Below are 13862 nucleotides of genomic sequence, written 5' to 3'. Positions count from 1 at the left end.
TTTATTAGCCAATAAGTACTTGTTACACATCAAGGGTCTGTGTAGAGTTCTGAGCCTCAAGTACTTAATCTATAGATGAACTATAACCCACCCTTTTCCACAAAGGACTTACAGTAGCTTATACAAGGATGATAAAGGATAACTGTTCTAAGTAAAATATATTTAAAAAGAAATGTAGGAGCTTTTAAGTACCGTATATTTGCCCATCCCTTGGAGTTTGCTGACTTCATAACTATTAAACACAAAAACAATTTCATTCATTATTCTTTTAGTGGAAGACAAACTCAGTACAAGTTGTCATTATTTAATTTTATTATGTCTTATAGTATAAAACTAGAGAAAGCATTAAGATTAAGGAGAAACTAAGGGAATAAAAAAATGAAAATATATGCTTTCTCAATTAGTAAAAAATTTTTAAAGGTATAATTGGCCACAGTGAAAAGCTTCATATATACTCTAAGTAAATCACTTTAAAAATTCAGAATCCAGAATAAACATTATTTCATGTCAATATAATTAACATATTCTCTTTCCAAAATAAAAATATTTTCTAATTTATGAATTACAAAAAGCATAATTTGATATTGAGTATAAGATGCAGAACTTCAATAAAGGGAAAGGTAAAAATAAAAGAACAACAAAGATAATGTAGGTGAATTCATGTAAACGAAACCAGGGGTCATTATCATGCATCAAAGAAGAGAAAAAAATCATGACAAAAATAAAATCAAATTAGGAAAAATATTTTATAGTACCAAAGACCATAATTCATAAAGAAGATATAGCAATTAACTAATGTCCAAGCACCAAATAACACAGGCATAAATTTGATGAAGAACTTATAGGCAATGTAAAAAGAAATAGATAAAAAGACTAATAATAGTCTAACAAAGTCATTGGTCCATGACAGTTCAAGTAAAGAAATTATCACTAAAACAGAATACTTTGTCTTAGTGTATTAGTTTTCTGTCACTATAACAAAATACCAAAGAAAATTGACTTTAAGTAGAAGAAATTTAATTTAGTTCACAGTGTCAGAAGTTTCAGTCCATGATCAGTTGGCTCTTTTGTTTCTGGGTCTGTGGTGAGGCAGAACATCAGTTTGGTAGTGCACAATGAAGCAGAACTGTTCACCTCATGGTGGCCAGAACACAATAAGATCAAGAAAAGAAGGAGCCAAAGTCAAACTCTTCAAGGTCATGTCCCAATGACCCACTTCCTCTCACTAGGCCACACCTTGCAAGATCTCCAACACCCCTGACCATTAAGTTATGAATCCATTAATGTATTAATACATCAAGGAGATCAGAGTCATGCTCCACCCACCTCTCCGAAGCCCAACTCTGAACACTGCTACATTAGGAACCAAGCCTTCAACACATGAGCTATTAGGGAATGTTTCAGATCCAAACCATAAGAGTCAACTCAGGCTACCACAGCAAAATAACGTAAAGTGGGTGGTTTAAACCAAGACGACTTCTTTCTCACATTTCTGGAGGCTGGAAAGTTCAATATCAAGGTGTTGCCAGATTCCCTTTTTCATGAGGGTCCGCTTCCTGACTTGACGAAGGCAGGTGTAGATGTGCCTCACATCGTGGGCAGGGGAGGAAAGGCAGGTGTCTTCCTCTTCTTATAAGGCTACTATTCCCATCACAGGCCTTCCACCTTCATGAGCTTTTCTAGCCCTAAATACATCCCAAAGACCCCACCTCCTAAGACCACCACAAGGGGGTAAGGGCTTCAACAGATGAATTTTGGGGTAATACAAGCATTCAGTCCATAAGTAAGCATAAGAAACATAATAAATGGATACAAGAGTACATAATAGATATCACCCCTTTGCAACTGCATATAGAGTATTATGAAAATTGATTGCAAATTAGACCAAAAATTAACTTTGATACATTCCTGCCTAAAAAATAAAAAAAAATTTCTCTGATGACAATACAATAATGTCAAAGGTTAAAATCAAAGCAAATCACAAAAAGTTCTTCCACCTAGTGCAAAAACAACCAAAACAAAAATAAGCATAAAACAAAAACCAAAACACCTCTATCAAAACAATTGAGGAGTGTGCGGCAATTCTCATTGCCTTACAACTTTATCAACACTTGTTATGGGTAGTTTTTTTTTTTTTTTTTAATTAACCTATCTAATGGATGAATAGAAAGCATGATGTGCCTTTTTTTTTTAAAGTTCTATTTTCTTTTTAAGTGACACATAATGTTTTACATATTTCTGGGGTGCAGTGTGATGTTGTGATGTGTTCATTGTGTAATAAGCAGCTCAAGGTAATTAGCATCTCCATTACCTTAAACATTTGTCATTTCTTTGTGGTAAAAAAAAAACATTCAAAATCCTCTCTTTTAGTCAGTCTGAAAAACATAGTGCAATATTATTAACTCTAGTCATCCCACTGTGCAATAGAACACCAGAACTTACTTTTTAAATCTTTCTCTCTACCCTTATGTTTTAAACAAATGTCTTATAAAAACACATGTTTTGGGTTGTGGATATAGTTCAATGGTAGAGTACCTGCCTAGCATGCATGAGCCCTTGGTTGGATCCCCAGGACGGCAAAAAAAAAAAAAGTATGTATTTTGTTTTTCTTATTTTTAATGACTGACTATCTTTACTATTTAATTGTATCATTTAATTCATTAATAAATATGCAATTATTGATCTAAAGTTAATTATATCCTAATATTTTCTACTTGTTTTACATATTTCTATGTTTGTTTCTCTCTTTTATTGCATTCTGTGCTTTTATTGATATTTTCCCTTATTTTACCCCCTCCCCTTTAGCTGGAAGGATATATAGTCTTTCACAATACATATAGTGCTTTTCCTAAAGATTTCCCACGTGTTCTTGACTTATTAAAGTCCAACACTAATCACTGTGTTTACCTCGTTTTTGAACATACAAGGACCTTGAAACATTTTAGTTGTATAGACCTCTTTCCTGGTATATGATAGTTTTCAGGTATTTTACTTCCACATGTATTTTATTTTATTTTATTTTATTTTATTTTTTTCCCACATGTATTTTAAATTCAACTAAATATTCCACATGTATTTTAAATTCAACTAAATATTATTAATGGTGTTGTGCATGGTCAATATTTATTTATATTTGCCCACAATATCATTGCATGATATTTTTTTCTTCACTTTCGTGGTGGGATCATTTTTCTTCTGCCTGAAGAACACCCTTATGCATTTCCTTCATTCAAGGCCTGAATACTTCCTCCATGTGTATGACTAAAAATGCTTTAATTTTACTTTCATTCCTGGGCAGTGTTTTTGTTGGATATAGAATTCTGGGTTCAGGATGTTAAGATGTCTTTGAACTTCTGTTGCCTTTGAGGTTTCATCTTTCCTACTAATAAGTCAACTCCCACTTCTTCATTAGATGCTTGGAAGATAATAGTGTGTGTGTGTCTCTGGCTATTCAGGATTTTCTGTTTTTCTTAGGTTTTCAAGATTTTTCAAGATTTTAGTTGTCTTCTGCTTTTAACCCATCCTCTGAGTCCTTTATTTCCCATAATTTATTTTTTTTAGTCCTTAGACTTCATATTTTTATAGTTTCTATTTTTATAGTTTCTCTGACCCAACTTTTAAATTCACTTTTATACAAAAATCATATTTATTTAAATGCTTACATTTCAAGACTTCTATACCTCCCATGACTCATGTCTGTTTGTATAATCTGTGTCCCATAGTATCAATGTTGCATGGTGTAATGTGTATCTCATTGTTATATTACATGTGCTAGGCATGTACTTGATGCAATATTTGTTCCAGCAGTTTGAGCTTAAGAAAGATGTTATCTTTCTCTCAGAAGGACTTCCACGTGACCTGTAAGAATTAATCCTCTGGGATGCCTTGGTACTGTGGTCTCACCTCAGCTAACTTCAGGAATTGATATAATTATATTCGAAACTGTGTCACCGATGAAGGCTCTGTGATTCTGAATTCTTCTGGGCCTCCCCAAAGTAAGGGGGCTTTCCAAACTCATCCACGATCGGGAGTCCTTGGGCTCCAAATCCTGTCGTCCTACCCCTTCACCAAGTAGCATTTCTCAGACTCTCAGTGATATTCTTGAATTTCAGAATAAAGGAATAAAAACAAAACATAACACAAAGTAACACAGCCCACAAACTCCAGATTGATTGACAGAGGAAGCACAGAGGCAGCAGAGTGACACCTTGTTAAAATTACCCCCTTAAATTTCTTTCACTTTCTTAAACCAGATATATTTGGGGTGTGAAGGGTGTTTATTTCTTTCTCTTCACAGACAAGTAAGATATTATGAAATGTCAGGATGTTTTCTGAGTGAAATAATGCAATTGTTGCTCAATCAGTTGTAAACTAAGAGACCCCATGGTCACCTGTAAGTGTTCATGACGAGGACCCTACCAAGTCCTGCCCAGGCAGTGGCTGGAAATTTGGGGCTGCAGAATACCATGGGCAACCATGACAAGAGTAACCATATATCAGGATCCAGAGGAGAGCTTTGTGGAATTTACCAGAAACTTTGAATTATTACTATGGTCTGTACTGAAGCAGGATCAGGTGAATGCTGATCCCTTAACTTTTAAATCACAAATATAAAATCATTTGCCATCATCATTGGTCTGCTGCTCCTTCAGTCTTTCAGGTGATCATGTTCTTCAAAACAGTGACACCCAGGAGCCACTTCTGTGCCACCAGCTACCACAAGGCAGTCACTCAGGGCTCACGGTGTCGAAGGCTGTCTGCACTTAATATTTACAGCACCGTCCCCAGGGCAGCAGGAGCAAAAAGCATCCGCCAGGCAGCCACAAGAACAAGAGCAGGCAAGGTTCAAACAAGCAGTTCCTCGTCGCTGCCCTTCAGGGCCAGCCCTAAGTGACACGTGGCACCTCCACAGTTGCTCCGTGCTCAGTGCTGCGGTGACGTGTTCTTTCTTTTTTTTTTTTTTTTTCCTTCTTCATCCTGTGATCCTTGGTGGAAGTGACAAGAGTGACAAGGTCGAGATGAGGACCTTTCCAAGTCCCTCACAAGCACGCTGTGACCTAGGCTTTGGTTGCTAAAGGCAATAACGTGGACCATAGAAACGGAAATTAGTGACTCAAAGAAAGAGGGATGGAGAGCATTGGCAGCAGCAGTGTGCAGTCGGTCTTGTCTGTTTTCAGAGGGACCTTCTCCCTTTTGCTTTTTGAGTTACCAATATTCCAGAAAATTCCTTTCAACTTGAATCATCCAGATGAGGTGTTTCTTTTTTCCTTTTTTTTTTTTATTGTTATAATTATGGCCCATGAGTAATATAATCATCATCATCTTATTGTCGTCATCCTCTTCATCATTCCTAGTAGCTGAAATGTCCTGCACATTCAGGACTCGCCAGACACCCTGCTGAACACTTCCTGGGTATTACTTAAAGCATGTCGTTCAGCAAAGATGAAAGTCCCACAATTCTAAGAGGTGGCTACCATAACTATCCTCCTTTTACTTTTGATAAAAGTGAGGAGTGAAGAAGTTCAGGCCTTTGGCCAAAGTTAATCCCAGCACAAAAGCTGGACCTTGAACTCAGGTGTGTTTCCTCTCCACACTGTACTGTTTAGTTCAGCGCTGGCAATGGTCCTGAGGTCCCTGTGGTACTTCCTCACTCTTTAGGAAGTATTTTTTCCTGAAGTCCTATGTTATCCTGCTACTGCAATGTTTATATCTCCTTGTGAAACAATCTTGGGAGGTACCATGTGCCTCCCGTGAGAGACCTGAGAAAATATCTCCATTGTTCGAGGAGCACTGAGTAGATATTGAAGACTTAGATTAAACCCACGTCTTCGACCCACTCAGGGGCACTCGACCACTGAGCCACATGCCCAGCCCTGCTTTGTATTTTATTTAGAGACAGGGTCTCACTGAGTTGCTTAGCACCTTGCTTTAGCTGAGGCTGGCTTTGAACTGGAGATTCTCCTGCCTCAGCCTCCTGAGCTGCAGGGATTATAGGCATGCGCCACTGTGCCTGGCTTAAACCCAGGTCTTTTAAGTCCACGTAATCAAGTTCTATTATACTAATAAAATTCTAAAATTGCTTGTTCTGCACCTCTCCTTAATGGTGCCATGTGCTGAACTGCTTCCCTCTGCCACACCCTTCCACTACGATGTCCAGCCTCACTGTGAGCCCAGAGGAATGGAGTTGGTCTTCTATGGACTGAGACCTCTGAAAATACAACCATTGTGGAAAAAAACAAACCTAAAAACATCTTTGGAACAGAGCTTGATGAAGATCAGTCTGTTTGTGGATGGGAAGTTAAAGGCAGAACCACAACCTAACATGGTCTCAATAAATTGCCAAGGGGTCCTGGAACTTGTGATCCTCCTGCCTCAGCCTCCTGGATTGCTGGTGTTACAGGTGCGGACCACCTCACCCAGCTTTATGACTGAGAAGAGCTGTCTGCAATAGGAGAATGAAGGTTAGTGTTGTGTGTAGTCCTGTATTAACAAGGGCATTTGAATACTCTGAGTTGTCCAAAGATAGAACAGATTACTTCCAGAACAGGTGAGATGCCAATCTCTGAAGGTACACAAGTTGATGGTGGATCTTGTGAGAATATTACAGATGTTTGAACCGCATGCCTTGTCTTCCAAGTAGCCCCAAACCCGTGAACCTCATGAATGTTACATTTGTCTGGCACTGTTCTGCACACAATATTTATGGTGTCCTTCAAGGTTATATAGCAGGATATTGGGAGAGGTTTGTCTAGTTTATCAAAAAAAGACTGAGGTTAATGTGGCAAAGCTCTGTGCATACTTAACAATTTGGCAATTCATTGTATATATATGTGACATGAAAATTAAAAGTGCTTCAAATAAATATTGAATCTCTTAATGATAAAAACAAAAAAAATCCTAAAATCATTTGCTCCAGTTTTAAGACCACTGTGCTAATAGTACACTGTAATTCACTGAAAATCAGAGACTGTATGGGTTTTCATTTTTATTCTCAAAAGATCTGTGATCCCAAAAGGCTTACATTCAAAACTGGTTTGGGTGATAAATAAAATCTAGTGATAATGTACCCCTTAACTAAAAAGTTGGGGTACTGTTAGTAATTGTAGTGGGCTTTTTTCACTTCCTCTAATTTAATTATTGATAATTCTGAATTTTCCACTGCTTATCAAAACTATTATCTTATTTGAATAACATTTAGAAGTCTTTCATCAAAATCCACGTAATAACAGTTTCAGACCCTTAGAGGCAGATTGATGCCCCTCTCCACCTCCTCTCCCAACTTTTTTCCTACAACTTTCTATCTAATTTGCTCTGTTCCAACCATACAGACTTTCTCAGTGTTCCTCAAGTATGTCAAGCAGGCTTGGACCTTAGGACCTTTGCACATTCCCTTTCATTTGCTTTGAACAATATTCCCCTAATATCCACATAACTGGTTCACTCATGTCGCTTATGAATGAGACCACAGAGCTGTCACCCAGGTGGATCTCAGAGCCCTGTCCACCCTGCCATGGCCACTCCCTGCCCCTCCCTGCTCTGCTCTGTTCTTCTTCACTGCTTTTGCACCTGACTTAGTGTGTGTGCACATATTTATATATGTGAATGTCTAATTGTTAATTGTTCTACTCTCCCACTAAAAATACTAATATTCATACTTCAGAAACATGCCCTGTTCTCTTTTGGTCACTGCTGAAGTTCCAGAGACCAAGGAGAGCTTGACGAATATTTGCTGGCTATTGGGAGTTCTTTTGGTGTCATAGAAGCCCACAGTCGAATTTCTAGATGGATGGTTTTCCCTTATACTTTTGAAATATCCCTGTCTTTTCTTCAAACAGAAGGGTTCAGCCCTGTTGGTTACATATAGGTTTTTACCATTTCATACCCAGCACTCATTTAATTCCTTAGCATATCATTTTTGAATCCAGGGATTCTTTCTTATATCTTTTGACACTGGGTTGGGACTTTGGTCTTCCCCAACAATTATTTTGAATGTTAGCAAGAAGAATGCCTTATAGATTTAAAAGAGATTTTCAGAGTTATGAATGGGAATTAGTAGAAAGACTTTTATTTTTAAAAAAGAGAAAAAATACCACTGATTCATTTATCCTGAAGTAAGAAAAACAGTTACCCTGGCTCAGTTGTTGCCCTCATTCCTGTGCTAGCTAGAAGGAGCTAGAACAAGATCTGTGCCCATTCTGTCTTCCCTGGGGATGCCGCTCTCTCATGTCTCACTCAAGGACTGAGTAAATCTGAACGCTGAACCAGACCTGACGCACAATTCGCCTTAAACAGGACTCATCCATGAGCTTATATCTTATCTTAAAGGAGAAAGCAAAATTGCAATACACAAATTAATTTCACAATCTAATTCCATTCAATTCCTTTGTCTGTAACAAAAAATAAGGACTGTAATTGCATAGTAATGACATGAATGGATTTGAACTACAACAACAGAGAAGAATATTAGATTGAGAAGTCAGCAAACTTGTTCGGGATATACCCTCCACCACATACTAACTGTGTGACCTCGGACAATATTGCTGTCCTCTCTGAGCCTCAGTTCTTGTAAACATTGAATTACGAAACAGAAACATGGAATTGTTACTGGAGAATCAGCTTATTTATTGCCACATGGTGCATTTTATCTGACCCAAAGTGTAGATGTTCAGAGACGGGTTTGCTGAGGGTGAGGACGAACGATGCCTACCCTTACCCAGCGCGCTTACCCAGGCATTGGAGATTGAGCTCTGAAGGCACGGATCTAATTTTATTTAGGATTGCACAGGACATATATAGGCACATTATCGAATCAGGTTAACACTCTTGTTAAAGTATAAGAGTCAGTCTATAGGTGAACTGTACGTCGAGGGTCCAGGTAGTATAAACAAACCAAGCCTGCCTAAGCAATTCTGCCCAGCAACAGGTCTGAGACAAAGGACTGGGGGAATGGCAAGCTCCAGCACACAGCGTGAGGCAAGGCAGCATGGGTGAGCTCACGTCACAGCTTTCTGTGATGCACGTCAGAACGAGGTCTCCCCTCAGCTCAAACTCAGCCTCAACAGCTGCAAAGACCTTCATTCCATGGCGAGTCTTTACCGTTACCTCAGTTTCTCTGTCCAGACTGTTTGGCTTACTTAGACCATGGTGTCAGTGACTGCTGTCAGATAAGGTTGAGGAATGGTCCCTACACAAAGCATCTTCTCCCTTGGACATTTGACCTTCATGTTTACATATCTGCTACCTCGGGTGCAAGAGACCTGTCCAATACCATGTGCCTTTAGGTAAGCCCCATGAATAGCCCATTACAGATTATCTTTGTGACGATCTGTCGATGAGCTCTGGTCTTTGAAAAAGACTCTCACTTTAGATTAAAAATCATAGTTTAAAGAATTTCACACTCTCCATTGTCACTTACAATTTCAAAATAAATCAAACAACATGATTGTGTCATTAATGAGGCCACAGCCCATTGGTTGACTTACCTTCCTGCTTGCCTTCCCTCGAGTCATTCCAGTGTTTCTTCTACTACTTCAGAAATTGTGTTTTCATCAAGAATTTTCCCTTTCATCTAAATTTTCCAAGTTTTTTGGGTATTTCCTTTGAGTTTTTTGTTTGATTCAACTGTCGATAGGATCTGTAGTGAGTTATTTTTTCATTCCTCCTTAGTGTGTGCATATGTGTGAGTGTGTGTTTGTGTGTGCACATGCATCTCTCAGTAGATCACACTTAAGCATTTATTGATTTATTTTCAAAGAACCAACTTTTGGGTGGTACATGCCTGTAATCCCAGCAGCTTGGGAGGCTGAGGCAGAAGGATCGTGAGTTCAAAACCAGCCTCAGCAACTTAGCGAGGCCCTAAGCACTTTATCAACACCCTATTTCAAAATAAAAAAGTAAAATAGACTGGGGATGTGGCTCAGTGGTTAAGTGCACTTGGATTCAATTTCTGGTACCAAAATAAATAAACAAAAAAAATAAAGGACTGAACCAACTTCTGCCTTTGAGGGTCTTTCTCTTACATGATTTACTTTCTATTGAATTTTTTTATTATATCTCCAGACTATCCTTACTGTCCCTCAGGTTTAATTTGGTGTTGTTTGTCCCAAATTCTCAAGTTGGATACTTGGTTTATTCATTCCAGTCTTCCTCCCTTAGTTCTATATGAATTTGAACCTATAGTTTCCCTGTAAGTGCTACATTAGCTGCAACCCACACATTTTCCTATATATTGTCATTATGACTCCATGAAAACCACTCTCTAATCTGTAGTAAATTTTGTACTGGGCTTGTAATTTATTTAGAATGCATTTATTATATCCCACAGGTTTGTATTTTTTTCAAGTCCTATTTTCTAGTCACCCAGCATATTTGCATTGTTTCCATCACAATGATTTGAATCATTTGAAATGTGTTAGGTCTTATTATATTGCCTTCTACAGGGTAACTTTTGTAAATATCCCACATGTACCTGAAAAGAGTCTACGTTTTGCATATTGGATATAGTATTTATATATAGATGTAGCTGTTTCACATGTAGGGATATATGCAGTCTATCTGTTTATCTATTTAAAGAGAGAATCAGTTGTGTGGGTACCAAATCTTCTACATTGTTATCTATTTTTGTATGACTATTCTATCAAAGTTCGTCATTTCATTCGGTAAATATTTATTGAGTCTAAGTCTTGGGCAGTGTGAAGTACTCTCTATGACTCATTTGATTCAACACTCACAACAATGCTATGAAATCAGAGGAACAAAACTGAGAGTTTAAAAGGTTAAGTAATTGCTCATAACCTCATGGCTGGTGGTGCCCGATGTGTTAGGTTGAGAGGGAGGATTGAGGTGGATGTTGTAGGATGAAGAAAACCAGTACTGGCATCTGCTCTAGATTACTCCAAGTTCATGAATCCATGGCATTACTCAAAATTACATTAGGTGACAGTTCCTACCATGTTCATAGCAAGCGTTTGCTTGCTTCCACTTCCATCTGTCTGCAATGTCCCAGAACAGTGATTTCTCCTTACCAGAAATTACTTCCCTGGCAGCTTGGCACTACAGATTTGAACTAGTGAAGTTATCATTTTCACAGAGAAGAATAAATTATACTATTTATTGGGGAAAATAACTACATTCAACTGGGAATATGAGCTGAGGCAAGATCCCTATTTGTCTGAGATGGACAGAGAGATCATTTTTATTCTATAACACTCTTAATCATCCCATGAGACAAAAATACCTGAAAAGCCTTCCTCTTCAGTACACTAGTCATTTCTTGATAGAGACTTGATTGATTTGTTCATTACTGTATCTCAAGTACTTAGCACAAGGCAGGTTCTTTGTAAATATTTGCTAATGAATTAATGAATTAACACACTGTTGATTTATGTAAAGAAGTTCGGCAAAGCACTTTTTTCATTACAATTTTATAAAAGTATGCACAGTAGGTAGAACATGGGTGCAACTCCTAAAAGGACTTTAGTTGTTTTATAGCAACGTATTTTCAATTTCCGTTTAAAAGTCTCGGTGAATTAACCACCATTATGGTAAAATAATAAGCTAATCTTACCCCAGAATAAAAATTTCCAAATGGGAAACTATCTGCAGGATTTCACTGTAACTTGCAATCCACAAATTTTACTTAGCCTATTCAGGTATTATGAACTTTAAGTAGTCTCCAGAGAAAATCATCTTGATAGCCTGCTTTTATTGCTAGTACAACGGGAAGAAATTATGGTCAGTTCCTTATTGAAAATTGTATGAGGCAATGTAGAAAAAGTGAGAATTGTACAATAAATCATTTTGACCAGGTATGGAAGCAATAAACATAGATCAACTAAAAGACTAGCCTTGACTAATGACGCAATCATGGTTATTTCTGTGAGAAAAAAACAGTTCATCTTTTTGGTGAACATATGCCATTGCAGAAAGCAAAATCATTCTGGTTTATTTTTATTGTAGTTTCAATTTTTTTTATAGCATAACAGTTTGAGAGTGCCTTATTAATATGAAAAGCCCAAATTTGAAATATCACAAGTATTGTGATGCTGCCGTAATTTTTCCAATATTTTAAATGCTATTTGTAATGTTTCAATCTGTCAAATAATTGCATATGATAATATAATAGGTGTTGATCCAAATTTGATATTGAAAGCTTTGGGTTTAAATTTATATTTGGAAAGAACCTCATATAAGTATGAAGGCTTAAATACATTTAATAACTTTTCAAATCTCTGGAAGTTTTCACTCCTCTTTTCAGTGGAAGAAAGAAAAATCATTTAACTGAATACAAAATTTCTCAGAGGAGCTAACTGGACTTGCCTTATTGGATTCTGCAGGCAGCAGTCAGCAAGACATCACAAACGCTTGCTCATCTGCTGCTTTTAGTGTCAATTCCAATGCTGATTTAAAAGTTTTATGCCTAAATCAAATGACAGAGTTAGAGTCATTCAAAAATTTTGATACCTAGAAGGATGAAATTGATCCTTTCTAGTAATAAGAGAAATGCAAATCAAAACCACCCTAAGATTCCATCTCACCCCAATTAGAATGGCAATTATCAAGAATACAAGCAACAACAGGTGTTGGCGAGGATGTGGGGAGAAAGGTACACTCTTATATTGCTGGTGGGGCTGCAAATTAGTGCAGCCACTCTGGAAAGCAGTGTGGAGATTCCTTAGAAAACTTGGAATGGAACTACCATTTGACCCAGCTATCCCACTCCTTGGCCTATACCCAAAGGACTTAAAATCAGCATATTACAGAGATACAGCCACATCAATGTTCATAGCTGCTCAGTTCACAATAGCCAGATTGTGGAACCAACCTAGATGTCCTTCAATTGATGAATGGATAAAGAAAATGTGGTATATATATACAATGGAATATTACTCAGCCATAAAGAACGATAAAATTATGGCATTTGCAGGCAAATGGATGAAACTGGAGAATATCATGCTAAGTGAGATAAGCCAATCTCAAAAAACCAAAGGAAGAATGATATCGCTAATAAGTGGATGATGACACATAATGGGGGGTGGAAAGGGTTAGTGTTGGGGTTGGAGTTGGGTTTAGGGAGGGGGGCAGGAATGGAGGAAGGAAGGACTGTATAGATGGAGGGGAAGGGTGGGAGGGGAGGGGGGGAAGGGAAAAAATGACAGAATGAATCAAACAACATTACCCTATGTAAATTTATGATTACACAAATGGTATGCCTTTACGCCATGTACAGACAGACAAACAACATGTATCCCATTTGTTTACAATAAAAAAAAAAAGAAAAAAAAAAAAAGAGCTACACCAATTTGAAGTGTACACTTTGATAAGTTTCGACCTAGGTATTCACCCACAAACCTGCCATTGTGGTCCTGATAATGAGCGTATCCATCACCTGCAAGTTTCTTCTTGCCCACTTGTCCTTCTTTATCCTCTCCCTTCCCTGTGCTCTTCCTCCAGGAAATAACTTGTGTGTCTTCTGTCACCATACTTTGGTTTATGTTTACAAAATGCTGATTATATATAAGTACAAAAATAACAACATATATTCTTTTTCATCCGTCTTCTTTCATTCGCATCATTGTTTTGAGATTCATTCTTTTTTTTTTTTTTTTTTTTTTGGTGGTGTTAGGGATCAAACCCAGGGCCTTGTGCTTGCAAGGCAAGCACTCTAAGACTGAGCTATCTCCCCAGCCCATGTTTTTGCTTTTAATATCAGTTCATTCCCTTTTACTGCTGGTTGGAACTAATTGTATGGATATTCTGCCATTTTTCTATTAGTTTGCTCATTAACAGATTTTTGAGGGTTTCTCATTTTGTGTTATTAAAAATAAAGTTTCTGTGACTATCATTATACAAGTCTTTATATA

Source organism: Sciurus carolinensis, chromosome 6 (genome assembly GCF_902686445.1).
Source record: "Sciurus carolinensis chromosome 6, mSciCar1.2, whole genome shotgun sequence".
Lineage (NCBI taxonomy): Eukaryota > Metazoa > Chordata > Mammalia > Rodentia > Sciuridae > Sciurus > Sciurus carolinensis.
The sequence above is the reverse complement of the archived record's forward strand: the minus strand, read 5'-3'. Positions refer to the sequence as shown.